The sequence below is a fragment of the Fringilla coelebs genome, assembly GCF_963513975.1.
Source record: "Fringilla coelebs genome assembly, chromosome: 1".
In the NCBI taxonomy this organism is placed as follows: Eukaryota; Metazoa; Chordata; class Aves; order Passeriformes; family Fringillidae; genus Fringilla; species Fringilla coelebs.
Window position 1 is genome coordinate 60,540,638 of NC_140028.1, and position 22,511 is coordinate 60,563,148.

The window sequence follows — 22,511 nt, forward strand, 5'->3', positions numbered from 1 at the left end:
AGCACAGAGACTATGCTCTTTGTAGCAGAAGGAAGGATTTAAATGAATCAGTGATGCTGAAGCAAAGCAAAAGGAAAGAGTTTTAAGATCACATTTTTTCAGTGGATGGTAAGATAAAGCACAGCCCAAGAATAATGATTTTACTGCTTGCTTATTTAGCTCTATTTTTTCTTTTATAATGAAAATGTGTGACTGTGTTCACAGGGGTCTTAGGATGAGGGAAGAGATGAGAAAGTTGACTCCATGTTCAGAAGGCTTGGTTTATTATTTTCTGATATATATTATGTTAAAAAACTATACTAAAAGAATAGAAGAAAGAATTTCATCAGAAGGTTAGCTAAGAATAGAAAAGCAATGAATAACAGGTTCAGACAGACTGAAACAGTTCGAGACAGCTGGACTGTGATTGGCCATTAATTGGAAACAACCACATGAGACCAATCACAGATCCACCTGTTGCATTCCACAGCAGCAAACAATCATTGTTTACATTTTGTTCCTGAGGCCTCTCAGCTTCTCAGGAGAAAAAATCCTAAGGAAAGGACTTTTCATAAAACATGTCTGTGACAAAAATGCTTGTATTAATTCAAATTTTCTATATCCTTTCCCTTAGTATATGCAACACTGGATAAACAATGACACCATCTAATACTGCAGATCTGTTCTATTGGCTGGATAGCAGAAAGCCTTTTAAAAGTAGGCTGTAGTATAAGCTGCCATCTTCTTTGTGTTCTGATTTCTTTATGTTGCCTCACCACAGTTTTATGTGCAAATTTTCTGCAAATCTCTGTCTTTGAAATATGCAAACATAACTTCATCACAAAAAAATGAGATAACATACTGACCATGGGATTCTCAGAGTGTTCCTCTGAGGGCCTTGCTCCTTTACCATCATTATTTGAAAAATCTCCCATAAAGTACAGCGGCATGAAGGTCATTATGGCTGTGACAGAAGCTTTTGTCTGACCTTTTGTGGAACCAGGGGATTTAAATTAGTTCTGTAAATAATAAGCAAGCAAGATAAAGATACTTCAATGAATAAATAACTTGTAGAAAAAGGGAACGATTTTGTTCAGGTTAAATTCTTTATGCGCTCTTTTTGCTGAGTTGATTTTCTTTTCCAAGAGAAAAGAATATATGATGGGGTGAAAACCTCAAATTTTTTTCTTTCATACAAGATTTTCAGTCAAAGGACTGAAAGAATTGATAAAATTAGTTAAATTCAATGTAAAGGCTAAACAGGTTTTTTTAAATGTGTTGTGTGCTTACAGGTATGTTTTTAAATTCAGGGTGGTTTATTTATTCCTTTTTAGTAAATGTACAAAAAGTTTAGTGGGCAGTAGGTGGTGCCTTGATAGGCTACCTGGGACAGAGGCTAGACAGTGTTAAAGGAATAAAGTAGGTATTCATCAAAAGGCCTTCAAAGGATACACCTTGGGCAGTACAAGAGCCTGGCCGAGGCTCCACCCAAGACAGACGATGGATCACACATTTTCACACTTTTGTAAATTTTGGTCCATTTACATATTGAGGTTAATTGTCCAATTACAGCTTCAGGTTATGAAGTCCCATCCTCAGTTTGCTTTCCTCAATTTGCAGCTGTTTATACTTTTGGGGCCTGAAGCTGCAACGGTGTCCTTGGTTGTGAGGCTGGAAAAGGATTGTTTTGTCTAACTAAACTGCGAGAACTTTCTAACACTTCATATGAAGTTCAGAGTTATATATTAATGCAGTACAGACTGGAAAATACGAAAGCTAAAACTTAAGGCATTGTAGGAAGTAGGAATTAGAAAACTTAAGAACGTGATAATGAACAGATTAAGATAATTCAAATAGACAATCTGTTCACAACCAACCATTGCTTTACTTTTTTTGTATCAAGTTAATACGGAACACAATTATAATTTTACTCAATTCCTACATAATAAGCACAGTTAATTGCACGAGAAAATGCAACAGTGTTTTGCAAAACCTGAAATTTTTTTAAAGGTATCTGTTTTCTAGAATGACAGCTTTAAAATTATAATATCTTCTAAATAAGTAACTGTTACCAAAGAAAACAGTAAGTGTTGGAGAGAGAAGATTCTGCACAGAAGACTGCTTTCATATATCCAGAATTACATAAAGCATTTCAAATTTAGTTGTCTACTCCTAAATTCACCCTAAAGGCCACAAAATTAATTCTAAAACCTGTAGATATCTTCAAGCTATTTTATATTACTATGAGACACTAAAAGTTTTGCTACACTATCTAAATAAATACTACAAGACCAAAAATCCAGAACCAAACTATAAATTTGTATTTCTCAGAAATAAAAAGGTCTACAACAAAGCAGGCATTTGAGCCAAGATTTAATTTTTAATATTTCTCCACTAATAATCACCAGTCTTTATCATCTCTGAGCAGTTGGAAAGAATTTGTGGAATACACCAGTGAACCTAAGGCTATGTCTATGCCAGTGAATTACACAGTACCTGTGACCCTTCCCAGACACTGGAATATGACTGGTCTGAAATTATTAGAGCAGTCCCTGACATGCTTTTGGCCTGTACCAACTAGCTGTCTCCCAAGCATTTGCCAGGCATGGAATTACAACATCCCACGACCATTAGCACCAAAGGATTTGCACCCAGTCAGCCTGCTCTGGAGGCTGGCTCTGTTTGTTTACTGGGCTACTTGTGAGTCAGTCCATGCCAGTTGGCTTCTGGGCCTGGGAATGTTCTTGGGAACGGTGTTATTTGCTGGTATAGAAATACTTCTCACCATTTCTCAGTAGTGCTCAGGGTGAGTTGGATGCTTAAGGAAGGTAAAGACCAAGTCAATGAAGTTTCATTCAGTTAAAACAACTTTTGATACCCAAATCCATATGGATAAGGTTTTTTTCCTTTTTTTTTTAACAAGCCACCTTCCCCTTTTATTTTAATTGCACTGCAACGAATGCAACACAAAATTCCACTAAATTCAGAAACTGTTTGAGGTGCAGCTTGTTTTTTCTGTACATTGATTAATCCCATGCAGTATGTCAGGCTGGAGCTACATTTAAAGTTAGCATATGCAATGTAGGTAGAATATCCAATGCTACCAGTAACCAGAGATGAGTGCCCACCACCTCAAGTCCTGGAAGCAAGACAGCAGAGCATTATTTTGTGCTTCTGCAGAGTGCCTCTCTTGTTTTGGACAAATTGTTGACAGCCCAGTCCATAACGTCCAACGTGTAAGGCTACAGGATTACACCTCCTCTCTGCCTCCAGTACAATCGGTTTAAGAAGGGCACCAGCTACCCTGATGGTAAAGGCAGTCCCAAAGTAATGATGATTTTAAATACTTACACCTTCAGACAGACAAACTGGAAGGGCCAGAGGTCCCCATTTGCAGGATGCTCTAGCCATTGGGATAGATGGCACAGTACAACCAAAGTTTACTTGGCCCCCTTCCTCCTTGTAAGTACTTCCAGAGGAAATCTAGTTTCTTACCTTGTAGTCTGAGTATAGACATGCAAGTCTCAAACAGACTGAGTTTTCAGACAAACCTTTTACTGGTACCTTTGAGATAATTCCAAATAACTCCTCAGAACATGATGTTTCTGGGTTATCTGAACTTTGTTAGTCCCCAAAATCTAGGCTTTGGACTTCACTCTTGAGTCCAAATCTCATAAAATTTATTTGTGCTGTGCTGAAATTATGGACACCTAATTACTGTAATCGCTCAGGCTTTTAAATTGCTGCTGTATTTACACTGCCTCGTCACTTGGGACCAGAGGCAACATTCCCTGGGGACTGCCTGAAGGTTGACTCTCGCTTTGCTTCTCATCTGGAAAATCAAAATGCCTCTCCAAAAAAGAAATCTAAGGCAAAGAGCAGGACTGGCTCATACCTGAGCTCCTCCTGGTTCTTTGAATTCGAACACAGATTTCAGAGTCAGTAGAAACAGTGTGGCCTTAACTCCCCATGTGTAATATGAGGAGTAGCAGAGCTTTTCTACCTTACAGTGCTCAGGAAGAGAATACATTCCCATTCTGGAGTCACTCCGGCAGTACACCACAGTAGCCAGACAAAACACACAGCCAAAAAGATGGAAAGTTTTTGGGGGTGTAGAGGGGGCTGAATGATGGAGGTAGTCATGGATCACTGATTCTCAAGACAGACTCACACTGTTCTATATCCTAGTGAAAGCTTCTCTACGTGCACTGATTGAGTACAGCTGAAGGACAAGGTACTTGCAGCTCTGTGACACAGGAGCAGAGTGTGGTAGGTGGCAGCCAAAGCAGGCAGCCAGGGGAATTCTCAGCTGGGAGAATCTGGCTGCCTTCCAGCCTTGCTCATCTGCATATAATATATATGTGAATGTTTATATAAACATATACATATATATATATGTGGATGGATGGATGAATGTATATATAAAAAATACACACACACACACACATATATATATATATCAAAACTTTTGAAAGAATCAGTAAAAATGTCTTTTAGATTGGCTGAGTTTTTTGTCCCCTATTTAGTCATAGAATAAATCTACAGATGCCTCATCTGTGATTATCCTCAGCTTTCACAGAGACCATGCTGTTAAACAATCATGTTAGTAGAAGTTTCAATGCCTCTCTTCTCAGAAAAAAAAATTAGGACTAAATATCCCAACAGTGCAGTAACTGAAATACCTGTACTGGAGAAGAAATATAGGTAGGCACTCCAAAGATCTTCAAAAATGCAAAATATTTTTTTGCACCTAACACAGATATGGGCAAGCAAAGCTATTGGCTAAAGGCAGATGGGAAGAAGGAAAACCTAAACGGATTTCATGATAAAAGTGTTCATTTCTTCCACCTTAACCACCCCACTTTACTAGTTTCCAGGTAATTCTAATTTAATTCCTTTCATTAACGTCTTACAGCTTGTTCAGCCAGCTCTGCAGACAATTGATTTTTATTACTACATGCCTCAGTGACTTTCTAGTCTAGATTTTTTTTTCTAGTGACTATACCATTCTTGAAATCTCTTCAAAATTGTATTTTGTTTGTCTTTTCATAGTCTAGTCTGTCTTTTCAATCAACCTTATCACTTATTTATCACATTCTTCTACAAAACTAATTGAATAGATATTATATAACAGCAAATATTTACTATTATGGTTGCTGCTTTCAGAGGTGTGATTTCAAGGTTTTTATTATGGTGCTGCTGCTAGTGAAAATTGCTGAAAAGAGAGAAAAATAGCCTGATTACAATATGGTCACTATTTGACATGTGAAAGAACAATATTTGGAAAGCACTTTTGAATAATAAAAGGGCTTTTAAGATCCACAACTGAGAGTATTATGTGATGGTGCTGAAACTTCTTAATCAGATTGGTTTCACCCTTAATTAGAAAGGCAGAGTTCACACTGACACCTGCTGTTAAGCTTTCCTAACTTTTTCCATCATAAGACCTTTTCAGCTTGATTGTGTGGGCTGATAATTTCTGGATAAGTGTCATCTTCAGAATTAAATCAAAGGATAAGAAGGGAGAGTCAGTGTTTCAGATGAACTTGTGATTTTTAAGAATTACGTGGGGGATAACAGCTTGCTTAGTTCATATGGACTCTCAGTTATTTCATTTTAAAAAATCAGTTATCTACATCCTTTGAAAAAATAACTTGAAAATCAGCACTTTCACTCACCGAAGTTCCCTAGAGAGGTATTCATACTTTGACAAGCTACAAGCCCCAGAAAAATCAGACAATACACACTGACTTAAGTGGAAAAGTATTACAACCCTGTATCCAATGTCTTTGAAGATTCTACTTTCTTTTACCTCTGACAAATCACCAGGAGTAAAAAAAGACAGCTAGGGAACTCAAACACTGACAAAGTATGTAGGATGATGAGGACAGAGGTGTTGCAATAGATGTGTAAAACAGAAGAATAGACAAGTTTGGTAGGACATGCAATGCCAGTGAAAAGACAAATATTAGCAAGGAAAAAGAGAAGGGAATAAGAGGAAAAATTATAGGAGGCAACAGGCATTTTAATGATGAAGCATTAAATCGCAACTTTAATATCTTGACACTTCTCTGAGCTTTAAAACATGCCATAATTTTCCATTTCCTTTTACTTATGTGTCCACAAAAAAAAGATAACACGTTTTTGTTGCTTCTTTGGTACTAAAATAATGTTGAAGTTCAGTGCCAATGACCTAGGTAGCCCAGGAGATAACTCATATGGAAGATGAGCCTGTAGTTCTAACCTTCTCCACAGAAAGCCAGCATCAGGCTTCTGTGAAGGTGACTGCATACCTGGAAGCTGAGTCCAGACATATGCTATTACAAAATCATTTCTTTTTCTCATAGAAATAATTTTACTCCATTCATGTTATATAGGAAATATTCTCCATAAAATAAATGTTGTTTGAAATTACTGGCATGCCTAAGATTGCTCATCTGCTAAGACCTACATGAAATTTTTGTTTGTTTTTTTATTTGGGATGATTTTACACCTTCTTCTCTTCATCAGCTCTAAAGGGAATGTGCAATCAAAAAAATTGGGGGTTTGACTCTGAATTTTCCCCAAGTTTTCTAAATTCTGTAAACCCATTGGCTTTTGCTGTTACAATGTCCATAAAATAAATTTCAGTGACCTACGAGCAATATACAGAGCTTTCCACCTGTACATTGGCAACTACAGTTTGGCCAAGGTCAGCAGATGCTGAATGTAGCAAAGACTACAATTTACAAGGGCACCCCTCTATGTCCCTCTTTCATGTCACACCGCTCAGCATCTACATCTTCCTTCTCCTGTACTGGTGACTCACATGAGCCCAACACGTCATGGTCGTCTGCCACCTAACTAACACTCCATTAACTAGAACACCTGCAGGGATTGTAACCACAGCTCACCATAACATAGCCACTACCGGTCTATATTAGACCAGCATTCATTAACTGGTTGGAAATTACCTGGTCGTCTCAGCCCTATGGTGTTTTAAGACAGAAAATAGATAAATCCGTTCCTTTTTATTATTTAAATAATGAACAATATTAAAATAAAGTTTTGCTATGATGCTGACTGACTGATGTGTTTTTGAGCTGGTATATTCTTCAAATACTGATAAAGATTATAGAGAAAAATTAGTTCAAATAGCTGTCCTCCTGATTTAAATTGGAAAGTTTGGGGTTTGTTTAGTTTAGACTCCCAGAAGATCATCTGAAAGCGTCATGTGGAGCTGGACTGAAATATATTAAAAGATATACGCTTATCATTTGCATTTCAGCAAAACAGTAAATTGAGTTAAAACATACAGTACCTGAAAAATTGCAAATGTAAATGAGTATCAAACTAACTGTATTTGATTAAAAAAGAAATTCTTCAGTATTTAGTGTTGAGTTGTGGTCATAGACCTTGCTAAGCCTCTGTGCACAGAATGGCTGAGCAGTATTCACCATGTCTTTGGATGCCCTCAATGTGCTATCAAGAGGTATTTTGCTTACTACTTTAGTATCTCGAGTTCTCTGGTTTTATGGTTTTTGCTTTCTGACTTTTCCTTCAACTCTCCTTTTTTAAAATTTTGATTATACTCATTTGTTGCCCCTAATAATTTAGTTTCTTTCTGGTTCCCTTTTCCACAGTTTTCACCTTGTCACTGAGAATATCTCCTTTCAACAGTTGTAGCTTAAGCAATTTCTAATATGGAAGTTAATCTATGTCTCTGACCATTCTTGTTGAATTTGACTATATGTTCTTCGGTCCCTTGTACTTTTTTGAGGTGGTAGGGAGGGACAAGACTAGAACTGCACAACATATTACAGATAGGGCAAAATTACAGATTTATATGGTGGCAGACCATGGTGGGATGGTCTCTCTTCTGTTCTTTATTCTTCTCCTAGCAGCTCCTGATATTTGATTTACTCTTTTGAACACTACTGAACACTGATGTATCTGTGTGACTAGCAATCATAACTCCCAACTCTCATACCAAGGAGCTCATGGAAGTGAAATCAGTATTTCTTCTCTTTATGTACATCACTGAACATTTATCTACACTGAATTTCAGTTGTCATTTTATTGCTCAGTCACCAAGTTTTACTACCCTGATTAAATTAGTATCATCAAACTTGATTACCTCAGTGCTAACATGCTTTTCAAAGTAATATATAACCATCTTGAATAGCAAAGGCTCTAGCATAGATCATACAGAACCTCATCTGTCACTGCCTTCTGTGAAAATTGACCATTTACTCCTGTCTTATAAGCATTTAACCATACAAGGGTCTTCCTTCTCATGACATGGTGTGAAGTTTCCCTAAACAGCGTCTCTAGTAAGATGCTTCCTCAAAAGCTTTTGGAAAAACCAAGTAAGCCACATCAACCACATCACAGTTATCCATGTTAACATATTGATAAGACTTCAGAAAGGCCAAAACCCCCATCACTTTATCAAGGTATTAAGTAACTCTGCTCTTGATAGCTATTCTGCATGGTACAGATATCATGCTTTAAAAATTGCTTAAGAATTTTGTACTTCCCCAGGTCTCTTCTTAAGAAGTATTTCAAAAGTTGCCTTCAGATTTTCAGTTGTCCTTGGGTCCCAAGGCAGCTTTGAGAAAGTTACGACTGTCATGTTTTAGGAGTCATTCAATTCTTTCAGGCTTGAATTCCTCCTGACCTCTGTCATGAACACCACCTTGTCCTGGCCACATGCTGTTCTTTGTGTACTCTGTTTTTATCATGTGTGCTCTTTTCCAGCCACTTCTTTTCCATGTGGGTCCTCTGAGGAGTCTCTCATAAAGCCAACTTTAAATCAGGATCTGCCCTGTTTCTTGTGCAGTGACTCCTGATGAAAATAATGTAACTCCTCTGCAATGGCCTGACTCTCCTGACTGCTCTCCTCATACCATGATTACTACCCTTGCCCTTCAAATTTTAGCTTAATTCCTGCTTTTGATATATTGGAAGAATGATTTGTTGCTACTTGTGAATTCCTCTGCTAGATGCTCCTCAAAATTCTTCTTGTCTTCTTATGCTTTTACATGCTACCTGCCAGAATATATAATTCTTTCTATTCCTTTAATATGGACATCCGTTTTTTGCAGAGCATCTCCTTGCTTTTGTTATGCTTGTCACTTTCTCCCTAATATGTGGGTTTTCTTTTGCCATTTCCCACACTTATTTTTGTAAAGAGGGTGTGTTGGCCCAATGCTTCCAGTGTGGTGGTGACCAAAAAAAGTTTAAGTGAAGTAATAGGATTCCATTCTCTTAGCTGAGCTTTTTAACTTAACAAGGTTCTTTTTTCCCACCATTCCCCTTTTTGAGGAGCCCAACTGCAGTTACTCCTAGAAGAAAATCAAAGCTGAGCGTGCTGCAGCAGCCGCTGTAGAGCAATCCCTGAGCTGTGGGGCTCTGGGGCAGCCCCTGGAAGCTGCTCTGACCCAGCTCAGGGTTGTATGTAGGCTGCAGACCCTCCTGGGCTCTGCCCAACCAGCTGCCCCAGACCCAACAGCTGAGCGATCTCCATGGTACAGCCTCAAGGTGTTCGACCTGTCACTGCAGGCAAATAAGGCAGCCCATGATTGCTCTCCTGCCTGACTTGGCTGCTTCTTTGGGGGTCTTGGGACACTGAATGCAGTGTTACCATCTTTGCTGGGCAGTCACCAACCAAATGATGCACCTGATTTAGGCTTTGAATTTCAATCCACATGGATTCATAAGGTTATTTGATGAAGCAGGGAGTTTCTTCATTATATTCTAACTTTTAAGAAGTAACACCACATCACTACCATGAAGGCTTACCTAATTTTCACTTTCATAAACAAATTTTTTGTTTTGGTGTTATAATCTATGGATTAACTTTCTTCTGTCAAGCTTCTGCTAAGTGTACTATGCCACTTCTTCCACTTAGGGTTGGACTTGCTACCTTCATCGTTTATCTTAGTTTTTAAGCAGTTGTTTCTGTCACATTTTCTTCTTTAACTGGCAGTCTATTTGATTTTTCTCTGCTTTGACTGATGTATCTGAAATCCCACAGCATTACCAGTACCACAATTTCCACTTCAAACCACATGTTCTTCTGAACACACTGGCTTTCTCAACACTTCTTTGTTTAAAAGCTCATGATACTCCTGATTTTAAGTGCCAGAAGCCCAGTTCTCTAATGACCCCTCTCTTATGTCTTCCTTGTATGAAGAAATGTTTCTAAATCCTAGTAAATCTGGCAGCCAGACTTTGCAGCTTTGATATCTGGCTGAGGGGACGGCATTTGTGTTTGGCACCCGCATATTGTGCTTGCCAAAAACATAAAGTACAAATTCTCTCAAATGGGGTCAGTTCCATGATCTCTTTTAAGTATGGTATACCCTCATGGACCATCATGCCAGGACAGCCCAGGGTGACAAGCTATGGAGAGAAGAAACTTCAGTGTGAGAGTGGTAGGGAGGGAATTTCTAAGTGAGAACAGCCACCAACTCTTTCACAATGTGCAGCTACATCCCCAGAAGGGCTCTGTCTAAGCAACACTTCTGCACATGAATTAACACTGTGAAAACATAAAACAATTAATTATATTGTACTGTTTGCCATTGCACAAGTTTTTAAAATTACAAGGCTATGAACATGAACATTCAGATACTTGTATTGATCTAGAAAGTTCAGGCTTAGGTTTAAGACAGAAACATTTCTATGAGATTTTTCTAATAAATGTTTATAAGAAAGTTTTATTATTCAAATAATATTTCTGTTGTTCAAGGAAGTATAATTGCATACTTTCTTACTCTCACCTTCACTACAAGCACCTACTTACTTCGTTCTGTGTTTTCTCACTGTGAGCTCATTTATATTAATATCTCGGTGTGTGATACGGTGAGAGGCTCCCATCAACAAGTAAGGAAAATACAGGCTTGTGAAATGATAAAAATTCTTAGTCATCTGTCTAAAGAATGGATTAGCACTGTTTGCAGCATGTAAGATCCTTGCCCTTCAAGAATGAAGCTGGGAAACTTAATTTTTTCTTCCTCAGGATCAAAGTATTTAGCCTACATTCCTACTTCAGGGTAAGTCCTATGCATAATCTAATTCTGGAGTCTGTAAGTTCATTTCCACTGAAAATTTTGGGAGGAAAACACATCCTATGCAGTTGAGTTCCTCAAACTTCTGCAGTCTATGCAGAATCCAGATACCAGTGCTCTGTAGCATGTCCAAAGATGGAAAAATACAACAGATTTAAGGAAATACAAGTAGGGTCCAAGTATAAAGATTTTTTTCATATTAAATAAAATCCTTCATATGGAAATACCAACAGTTCCAACATAGTCTTCATAGTGAAAAGAATATGTAATTTGTAATTTCTATGAATGGCAAGCCTTACTTCTGAAACTGCTCTCAGGAGGGGTCTTTATCTGTGGAGAGCAGAGTGATGTCCTGAGACTGTACTTGTTACTTGTAAAGGTGACTACATATTCCATGGCATATGAAGACAAGACTGAGGCAGTACATGCTTTTAGAGGATTTCTAGGATTTTGTATTAGCTCAAGAATTAATGAAAGAGTTTTTTTAAAAACAGAAAAACAACTGTGGTCAAGAATCTGGGGTAGACCAATACTGAATCATATAAGAAAGCTGAATTATAGGAGTGTCAGATTAAAATCCTCATCATTTAGAAATTGGAATGAAACTTCAGGAGATTGAACAAAAATGTCCAAAAATTTCATGTAAACATTATGAGGAGATACAGACAAACACAATATGGACAGCAACTCCCCAATAGAGCAGTGTCAGGGACAACTTGGCATTTAACAGAGGAAAAGAACAAAAAGACAACAAAAAGCTGCCCAAGAGCCCACTCCCATTACCAAAACCATGAAAAAACAATACAGAGCAGAAAAGACAAGCAAATTACAAGATTACATAAAATTGCTCATGATGTACTATGAAGAAAAAATTAGGTGATGGATAGTTCTTCTCTTTGGGGTCATACACTTGCAGCAGAAGAAATTATTGTGCCAACACTCGTAGTCAAGGGAAAGGGAAATAGGAGAGGGAAGAGGAGAGGAAAAAGGAGGAAGGGAACAAAAAGGCAACATAAAACAGAAAACATAAACCTCAGCCTATCATAAGACATCAAGACAAGGCAGCCTACAAACAGGAAATTAAATGCCAAGTTCACAGTAAGGCATCAGTGAACCTAGTAGGTTATGAAGACTCCTACATTATTACTTGTGAATAGAAAACAAAATTGAAACTGTAACAAGACAGATTAAAATTATAAAATGCATGACCATAAAACCACAAGGACCATGCAATAAACCCCCCAAAAAAGACACATAAAGAAAACATACAGAGAAGGCTTACAGGCTGAGATTTCAGGTAGTGCAGACAACACAGAAACTAGTGTCACTGAAAGAAATAACAACTAGTGTCACTGAAAGAAACTTATTGGCGGTTTCTGACAAATGATTTAAAACAGATTCAAAAATTCTAAAAAATCAACACTCCATACTATCTAGAGCATATGATAGACTGGCATCCCTGCAGCAAAGCTGCTGAAAGATTAGCAGGTTGTATGTGAAGGATTGGACGACCATCTTCCAGGCATGTTATACCCATAACAGCAAATAAAGCTCAGCCAGTGGAGAACCAGCATCATTGGATATGTATTAGATAAATAGAAGAAAAATAGGAGAATCAAATGCAATAGAAAAGAGATAGCTCTGGTCACAGAGCCTCAGACTGATCAATGTGACAGTAAAAACTGCACCTTAGGAAAGCCGCACAAAAAAAGGTGGTATTTGTGCTCAGTTTTAAATGTGGAAGGAGATTTTAAATCCCAGTGTAGGAGCCAAACTAGGTAACATGGCTCTGTAGAAATTCATAGGAATCCAATTAGAACTCTGACACTGACAGCAAATGTAATGTCTATCCTTTAAATGATCAGTTTGAGTTAGTGCCCAGCAGGCAGAAGGTGAAAGTCACACAGATGTGAAATATCTAAGTTCAACAGCACATGTTAAAAGAAGCTGCTAGACTCAGTGCTGTTCTTATTTGATTCGTCATCCTGGTCTCGAAATAGATTTCACCTTTAGTACAGCTCTACTACTACAATATACTACAATACAACCCTGCCTTAGTATACTGAATTTCCTCTTAAAATACTGAACTGTACATGCAGCCTCAGGGCTGCCAATGAGATTTTTATGGATATTATACAAGGGGCATTTATGTTTTCAATCTTCATTAAATGTGTGTGGGGAGTTTGTAATGAGCGTAAACACCAGATTTTCACATGGAATTAGTTCTTCATCAAAGTACTATTTTCCACTGGAATAGCACCTTTAGAAGCAAGATAGTTGACTGTGCTGGAAACCCAAGTCCTTTAGTTACACAAAAGGAAATCAAGAAAGTGTAGGAGGCACCATTTCTTTTATAAATGAACAAACCAACCCAAAAAAGCAGGAAACATTTTCATTTCCTTGGAAATTAATATGTTAACATTGGAAAATTACCTCTTTAGTGAAATCCTTCATAAACAATGTGTACTGCAGTTCTCACACTGTATAGTTTTAACAATTTATACATTCTGAACATACACCAGGCCTATTCTAGCTTTTTTTTTAATAGCACTATGACAGAAGATTGTTGATTTTGTTAACATTTCCACATTACTGCAGGTTCTAGTCCAAGTTATGTGCTATAATCATAAAGCTCCTATTCCCAGGACAACTTATTTCATTCTGGCAACAGCACTAAGACTGTTTCAAGTGTATTTACTGGTTTGTGCCAACAGTTGGCAAACACAGTGTTCAGGCCAGGCTGGATGGGGCTGGGAGCAAACCTGGTTTAGTGGAAGGTTCTCTACCCATGGCAGAGGGGTTGGAACTCAATGACCTGTAAGTCCCATCCAACCCAAAGCATTCTACAAAATTTGATGATACAGCTCTGAAAACGCCCTTCTATGGAGGCCTGGCTCGACTATGTACCTAGCATATTGAGATTGCTTCTCTTTCTCTCACTTCTGGCTGAACACAGAACCACAGAACTACTTTGGTGTATCAGCGTTTTCATCACATGGGAAAACTGCAATACTTTTTTCTTAAAACGCCATTGCCCGAAGCCAAACCAAGACACAAAAATGCACTTCACAAGCATTCAGACGTGCAAAAGCCAAAACATAAGAGTTCAAAAGGTGTTTTACTTATCTAAATGTCATGATTCTAAGCAAATTGTAGAGGGATTTTCCAGTCAGGAATACTACACATCTATAGCCTTAAGTCAGGGAAAGTACTGTGCTGCCTTCTCCAGTTTGGAATACAGGGACAGAGAGACGTCACATGACCCTTAAAAGGAAAAATAAAAATTAAAAAAAAAAATTCAGCACATTCTAGTAATTTGTTTGAAACATGCAGAAAAAGAATAAATTTAAAGTATTATTGGAATGGACTCCTCCTGAATTAAAAGTTAAGCTAACATCAAAATTTTCAACCACTGGTTTCACTGGTGAGTGCAGCAAATGATTTCATGTACCTTCTTAAATAAAAAAAACAAACCCAAGGTTCATACATAAGCTGACAAACAGTAGCAGACTGTTCAAATCAACAGCAGTGAGACAGCTGGCATGGAAACTTTAGTCCAAAGATATAAAGTATGGCAAAGCCATAAGCTACTGAAAAAAAAATCTTACAATAGTAAAACAGTATGTGACAACTGCAAATAGTACCCTACTTAGTAATGAGCTGTACTGAAATGTTCACTGAATTTCACTAGTTTGCCTTAAAATTCAGCAGCACATCTAGTACTACTTGGTAGTAAAACCTAGAACTCAGTTTCTTCAGTGGCCTTGTGTTAACCTTACTCTCTGTTGCTATAGTTCATCTGCAAGAATGAAATAAGCATGAGGTTTATTGTTGCATATTTTAAGGAATGACACTATAGCTGCTTTTCTGCCTAGAAATTAGTGATACCTGGTAAAATTAATCATAGAAAGAGTTAAAGGCTAACCATCTCACACTCTCTATTACATTACAGATTCCATCTGGAAAACAGACCCATGTTTTCTTTGGAGGGACAGCAGAGCATAAGTAATGATCTGCTAGGCTCTCACCTGAGAAGGCACTGGGTCAGAATTCTAGGCACACCCCAAAACCAAGAGTGTCCTGTGTAGCACACTTCTGGAGTAATGCCAGAGACTTTAGAGAGAGACTGTAATTGGTGATTTTATTATTTACAAAATACAAACATTTTGAAATATTTTGAAATATCAGCACTTCTGCAAATGCAGACAATAGAATCACTGACATGTAGCACAGAAGTTATAGCAATGAATGCAGTACATTTCTTCCAGGAGCTGCGAAGTGCAGGGGAAAATGTATCATGTCAATCACACAGACAAAGAAGGAAAATTACACAGAGGTTAGACAGCTTGAAAATGTAAAGTTAGGGATGTGATATACCACTGAATTTCCTTATTAATAAAATTTTTCATATCCTCTTCAACAATGTTCCATACACTCTTCATAAACTACTTGTCTCCCAGTACCACAAGCTTCTTAAGGCTCTGAAGAAAAAAAATATGTCTATTCTGTTTTTATGCTTTTATGCAGAGCTAGTTTTATACAGAATGAGAGAGATGCAGAAGTGTTAGAAGACTGACACTGACAAACATACCACATAAATTTGGAACAGATAATGAACAGACTTTTGAAGTACAAAATTAAACACAATTGTATGTACTACTGTTGAACACTGAAAGACATGCAGGGAACAATAATGTTGAAAAGCTAAAATAGAAATGAAAGTTGGCTTTTGCACTAAACGGCTTTCATTACTATCTGTACAGACAGAAGTTAGTTGCCTGTACATACAATCTCACATTCCTGTAAAGTGTGCATCAGTTCAAAACTGAAAATAAACTCAAAATGAAGGTTCTTAATCCTAAAGCAGATGACCTCAACAAAAAATACAGACATGCTTGATAACGAAGTTAGAATAAAATCAGAAGAAATATGTAAGATAATGAGATTGTGCAAAGTTTTTCCAGATACTGATTCGGTTCGATATCTTTGGTTTTGATTCCTGGGTTCTCTCTGAAATCGCCCAAAAAGCTGTCACTTCGTTTCTCGTACTTGTAGGTTGTAGTTCACTGCCGAAACGACCGGCGACCTCAGTATTTTAGCACAGAACTATCCTACAGCCACCAGAGGCCACTGCTGTTCTTCGCTCTTTTCCTGCCTGCAGCTGGGCTGCAGCGAGGAGCGAGCTCACAGAAGCCCCAGGCAATGGTCACACCAGCTTCAGTCCTCCTTTCCATTTTTATACAGCCAATGCTGCATTTCTCCAGAGAAAATTAAATACAGTACACTTTTTATTGGCGGACAGAATGTGAAATTATCTAAATATTGCTTACCTAACCTTAGCCTTCAGGAAGAAACTAAACCTTGCATTCCAAAAACCTGAATTCATTCTTTGATATGATTAAATTTGGTTGCTTAAGGCAAGTTTTTAGATGTAATTTAATTAGGTATCTGAAAGGCTTTAACTTAAGAAAAAAACCCCAACATCCATTTGAAACGGAACAAGATAGGTGAATTAACGAAGTGATAATTAACATTCAACGATGAGAAAACGATTAAGTAATGCTTTGCTACCATAGTTTACAGATATCAGTACCCAACCCAGTTTTTTGATCAGTGATCTGAAGTACCTGACAAATACTACTTGCAGAGACTACAGAAACTGACATTAAAGTAATAAATGTAAAAAATAAGGACAGGATCATCCAGCCTGGTTAATGCATCATATTAAATATGTTTTAATAAAGGGTATTGAAGCACTATGTAGTTTGTAATAAAGAAACTGGACACATGCTGGCATATGGGATGGGGCGAGGAAAAAGGGACATCCCTGAAAACAATGAAAAGAACTTAAACATTTTAACAGTTTGGCAAATAAGCAGCAGCAAGCCAGTTCAGTGGCAATGGGCTTAGGATCCATTTCTGGCTGTAAGACTTGAGTTGCCAAAAAAATTTTTTAAAAGGTACTTTGATCACTGCAGGCAGTATTCTCATATCAGTTCCCTCTGTACAGAAATATACTAATTTTAAAAAGGTATTTAAAAATCAAAAGTTGTAGGAAACCACCATAACTCACAAGATTTAGAGTCTTAAATAGGTTGAACTAAAGAGATAATGGAGGCAGAAAAATCAAGTCATTCATCAAAAGTAAGTATTTTGTATTAAATTTTATTTAGCAAGACAGAGGTGTAATAAACACCTAATTTTAGAAGCTCAACACTTGTGTATTAAATGATGACTTACAGCAGTGTATTTGGAAGCAATGAAATCTATATAGTGCAGAACATGCTGTCAAGAAAAGCATATGCAACTTTATTTGTGTCTTTCCAGAGAGTGCAGTTCTATTGCACACAAGTTACAGGGGACAGAATCAAACACTATGGCCTATGATACCAAAAAATTGCTATTAAATGACCCAGTTATCTTTTATGACAACTCATCAAGATCTGGACAGAGACTTCTGACAAGGCTCACTCACAAGGAGTGATAGGACAAGAGGGAATTACTTTAAACTGAAGGAGGGTACATTAGATACTGGAAAGTAATTATTTGCTGTGAGGGCAGTGAGACACTGGCACAAGCTGCCCAGAGAAGCTGTAGATTCCAGTAAGTGTTTAAGGCCAGATTAGCTGGGGCTTGAAGAACCTGGTCTAGTCAAAAGTGTCACCACTCATGGGCAGGGGCATTGGAACAAAATGATCTTTATAGGGTCCTTTCCAACCCAAACCACCCTGTGATTCTAAGATCTCCTCGGGCAGCAATTTGGTTCAGGTAGCAAAGCTTGGCCAGGGCACAGCGAGGCCAAACAATTTCAGCAAGTTCAGCCAGCTTCAGCAGCAAACCCTGCCTGCCCCGGCAGCTGCGTGGGCTGGAGCCTTCCTGGGCATCAGGAAGCCTCCAGCCTAAAACCAGAATTCATGGAGGGTGTGTGAGGGGAAAGCAGGGAACAATCGCCCACAGGGAACAGAAACAGAGAATACCCCCAGCTGGAAGGACCCGTAAGGATCAGAGAGCCAAACTCCCAGCCCTGTGCAGGACGGTCCCAGACAACACCGTGTGCCCGAGAGCATTGCCCGAACACCCCTTGAACACTGTCAGGCTGGTGCTGTGACCACTTCCCTGGGGAGCCTGTTCCAGTGCCCAAACACCCTCTGGGTTAAGAACCATTTCCTAGTACCTATCCAACCTAAATTTGCCCTGACACAACTTCAAGCCATTAACCACGGCGGTTCTGGCCGAGTCCTGCTAACTTTCGGGCTCTCATCCTCACGGAATCACAGAACTGTTAAGAGTTGGAAGGAACCTGTAGTCCAACCCCTCTGCCAAAGCAGGGTCAGCTACAGCAGGGGGCACAGGTACGCGTTAAGGTGGGAGCCACAGGCGGGCAGACCCACCGTGCCAAACCCCGCTCGGCCCGTTCCCGTTCCGTTCCCAGGCCTGCCCCACAAGGGCGCCCTGCGGGCCCCGCCCGCTGCCGCACCCGGATGTACCGACCTCCCCCCACCGCGGCACAGGCCGGCGCATGCGCACTGGGGGCTGCCGCCGCCGCCCCTCACCCGCCGTGCGCCCCCCGCCCGCCCGGCCCTGCCGTGAGTTCGCCGCTGCCCCGCTCGCCCCCTGCCCGCCTCCCCCGGGAGCGCCGGCCCCCGCCCCCCGCAGCCCGTGTGTAGGGCCGGGCCCGCCCGCTCGTCCCCGCCCCTCCGTCCCCCCTCCGCCCGTTGCCAAGAGTGTGTGTGTGTGGTGTGTCCGTGTGTGCGTGCGCCGTGGGGGGGGCGGGAGGGACGGGTTGGGGGCGGCCATGCCGAGGGGGCGGCCCCCCGAGCCCGGCGGGGAGAGTGGCGAGGCCGGCGCCGAGGCAGGTAACGAGCGCGGCCGGGCTGGCGCGATCCGCGCCCGGGGGTGGGAGGCGAGAAGCCTCCGCGGGCTCCGCATATAGTCCCCGGATATGGGGGAGGAAGGCCGGGTCTATTGTGCGAGGGTACAGGCGAGAGGGCGGAGGGGAGGAGAGGAGAGCGGAGGGAGCCGGGCCCGGCCCTGCGGAATGATACCGAGCGGGCAGCGGCGGAGCGGAGCGGGGCGGCCTCGCCGCCTCCCCGCAGCCTCCGGCCGGGGCAGCGGCGGCCCTGGCTGTGATGGCCGGCGGAGCAGGGTTCTTCGGGCCTGGACTCCTCCTCCTCCTGCCGCGGTGCGGGGCCCGGAGCCGGAGGAAGAGCTCGGGCCAGCTTGCGGCGGGCAGGACGGGAAGGCTCCGGTTCCTTCCGCTGCTCCTCTCCTTCTCCTTCTTCTCCCGGCCAAATTAACGCGACCTTCGAATAAAGCGTGATAAACAAATAGAAAATGAGGTTCAACTCGTCCATTTCTCTCATTTGCAAGGGCGACGTTATTTTTAAGTTTCTTGTTGTTTTTCTTTAAAAACCCTTTGCAGTCGTTTTCTACGTGAATATATGTGTTAAAAACCCCAAACCAAGCTGGTTTTCCCTCCCAACATGTCTTAGTCTCACGCTTAAGTTTTAACATTTTTGATTGTATTTTATTGCCGTTAATGTCTGGGGAGCACTTTCAGGGCAGGATTGGTTTGATGGTTGGGGAGCCTCTTTTTTTGGGGGGGGGGGTTTTTTGGGGGTTTTTTTTTGTTTTTTTTTTTTTTTTTGACAGCAGTTGGTAGCTAGTGAGTTTCATGGCTCTTTTGTGTAGTTTGTTCCTGCTGATGTTACTGTGGTTCCGTGAACAGTATCGAAATAAGGTTCACAAACAAAAAATGCTGTAATTCACGTAGGCCTGAAACCCTCATAAGTGGATTTACCTTCAGCACAAGCATGTAGCAGTAGGTGTTTAATAGAAATATGTATTTTTGAACAGATAGAATCGAAAGAGATTTCGTAAAGCATTTTAATACTATGCCTATTTTAATGAAAAGTCAGCCAATTAATATTTTCAGTATATATTTAGAATATTTTGTTTTCCTAATGTTTTCAGATGAGTTCTGGCTCTGCAATGGGAATGTGTAGGTGAGCATTCTGTGGGATGCTTTTCTGTAGAATCGAAATGTGCTGAAAGGCAAAGAAAAAGCTGTACTGTTACATGAGAGTTGGGAAGTTGGGCAAGATTTTTTATACAGTATGGAAAGCCAGATGGGCCACAGGTTCCTACCAGAAGTGGTGGGGAATTTTTTGTGTTTTTGTTTTTTGTTTTTGGTGGGTTTTTTTTTTTTTTGGTTTTTGTTTTTTGGGGTTTTTTTTTTTTGTTGTTTTTTTTTTTGTTTTGTTTTTTCTTTTTGTTTTTTTGTTAGCTCTGTTGTGGCTATTGATCTCAGCTTTTGATCACTAAGTAATTAGGATATAAAGAAAGTCCCGAAGAACTTTTGGTGTTGCTAGCTTGGGAGGTTGAGGTGGTTTTGTTTGTTTGTTTTATTTTTTAAACTAAAAATCTACTCAAAGATCTACTTAGTTCTCTAGTAGTTTTTGAAAGGGTATGCATGTGTCATACATGTGTGAACTCCTATAGTAATGGCATGATGTACAAATGAGAAAAGTATGAGAATTGAGACAAGCTGTCCAGGCAACTACAGCCTAGTAGCTGTATTCATTTTGCTTGTAGTTGGACCTTGATCTTAGAATGTTTATGTGGTAAGATGTGTATATGGGTGACAAGACTTAGTGTGAATTTCACACATTCTCTATTTTTCACATTTTCATTTATTTTAAAAGAAGCTTGCCAGTTTATTAATTATATTTTTTCATAGAGGTGGTTTGAATGCAGTTGAGAGTTACAGGGTCTAGAGCTATCACAGGGATTTAGAGACATTTGCAAGGATTGCCCTAACTAGGCAAGTTTTGTGGATTCTGGTGGGTTTGGTCCTTGAGATTTCAGCAGTTTGGTCCTTGATATTTCAGCAGTTCACAGCTGGAAAGCAGTGAAGTCAATATTGGCAAGCAGCACATTTTTTTCTGCACTTCTCTCTGACAAAAAAAGGTCATGAATGAGGAAGCTCTGGCTGAACGGGACAGCTTGAATCTGGGAAATTTATGTTCTCAGGACATTTGGCTGTTCAGATACAGGGTTTGAAAACTGGTGGTGCATTTCATGGGTCTCACTTTCACCAGAAGGAATTTTATTTAGAAAATAAGTGTTTGCAAAAATAAGTTTCGTATCTTTTACTTATGAGATTGCATTAGATTTTTTTGAAGTGTGGTCCTTGGAATTCCTATAGCCATGCTATGCTGATGTCTTTTACGGAAATGTTGCTGTCTGTAGTCCTACAGTCTGTATGGTAATTCTGCTTTGGGAGAAAATAAAGGTGAATCAATAATGTTTCGTGTAGCTTCCTTAGACTAACCACCATGCATGTCAAAGACTAGAACAAGTTCTTTGTTCTAGGAAAATTAAATCTGTTGGATAAGAAAAATGAACTCTAGGCAGCAGTAGTCAAAATAATATCTTGACCTCAATAGCTGATATTTTAGAAGATCCTTTTCCTTTTTTGGTATTGTATTGTTTTCCCAAAACCATCTTGCAATTTTTATTTTTTTTAACTCAGTTGAACAGCTCAAATTAACCTCTCTGGTCAAAACTGAAACATGCTAGGTTCTGTCTGAGCATAAGGAAACACTTCTTTACTGTGAGGGTGACTGAGCACAGGCAGTGGTTACCCAAGGGAGCTGTGGAGTCTCCTTCCATAGAGGGGCCCTTTCTGTTTTCTCCTGTGATGTTTGTCACTGACTAGCGGCAACATGAAATGAGCAGTTTTGACTTTTGCTATCTGATCATTTTCAAATAGCAGGAAAGGAATGCTTTGAACAGCAAAATGAAATATTTCAGGGTGTACTGAAGCAGTTTTTAAGCCTAGAGTGTATGTCCTTTATTAAACCCAAGGGCTAGTTTGAAACAAGTCTGAACTTAGTTCCTTAACATCAGTTAAATCTTACCAAATTTTTGTTATGTAGATTATTTTAGTAGTTTTGCATTAGTAGTTTTATGTGCTGACCTCTGGCTGACAAGAGAAGAATAGGTGAATGATGTCATGCAGGCAAGAATGAAGAGTTATAAAGTTATGGTACAACTGGTGTGCTGTGCTCTAAATCTCTTAAATACAATAGGTGTAGGTAAGTTCTTTGGAAAACATGCAGGAGGAACAACTGCTCAAGCTTTTGCCTTAGAAAAAGTTCATATTTAGGCTTTAATGGTGATACACTGGTATCTCACTGTTCTGCAGTAAAAAAAATCCACATTTATGTACAGAGGGGCATGTTGGGTGATAAAGATGATAAATTTGGATTACGCTGGCATGTTTTAATTCCACACTAGTTCATCACTGTACTTGAAATAATTTCCATGTCGTTTCCCAAGTAATCTATGCAGTTGAATAACTTGTGTTCTGTCTGTGTGATAGCTTCAGGTCTTGTTCTGTCCCTTGTCCATAGCTTTCCACCAGTTGCAGAAATTTTATTTCCTATTGCGTCTGTGCTGATGCCTTCATACCTC

The 22,511-nt window shown here is 39.7% G+C and overlaps 1 protein-coding gene across 1 annotated transcript in view; it reads left to right on the forward strand.

Moving 5' to 3' along the window:
• The first annotated feature begins 18,879 nt into the window (after nt 1-18,879).
• Nucleotides 18,880-22,511, forward strand: part of ZNF236 (zinc finger protein 236) — a 73,799-nt gene continuing 70,167 nt past the window's right edge. Inside the window, exon 1 of the mRNA XM_084207340.1 lies at nt 18,880-18,889. The gene's annotated coding sequence lies outside the window, so the exon portion shown is untranslated. The remainder of the gene's footprint in view (nt 18,890-22,511) is intronic.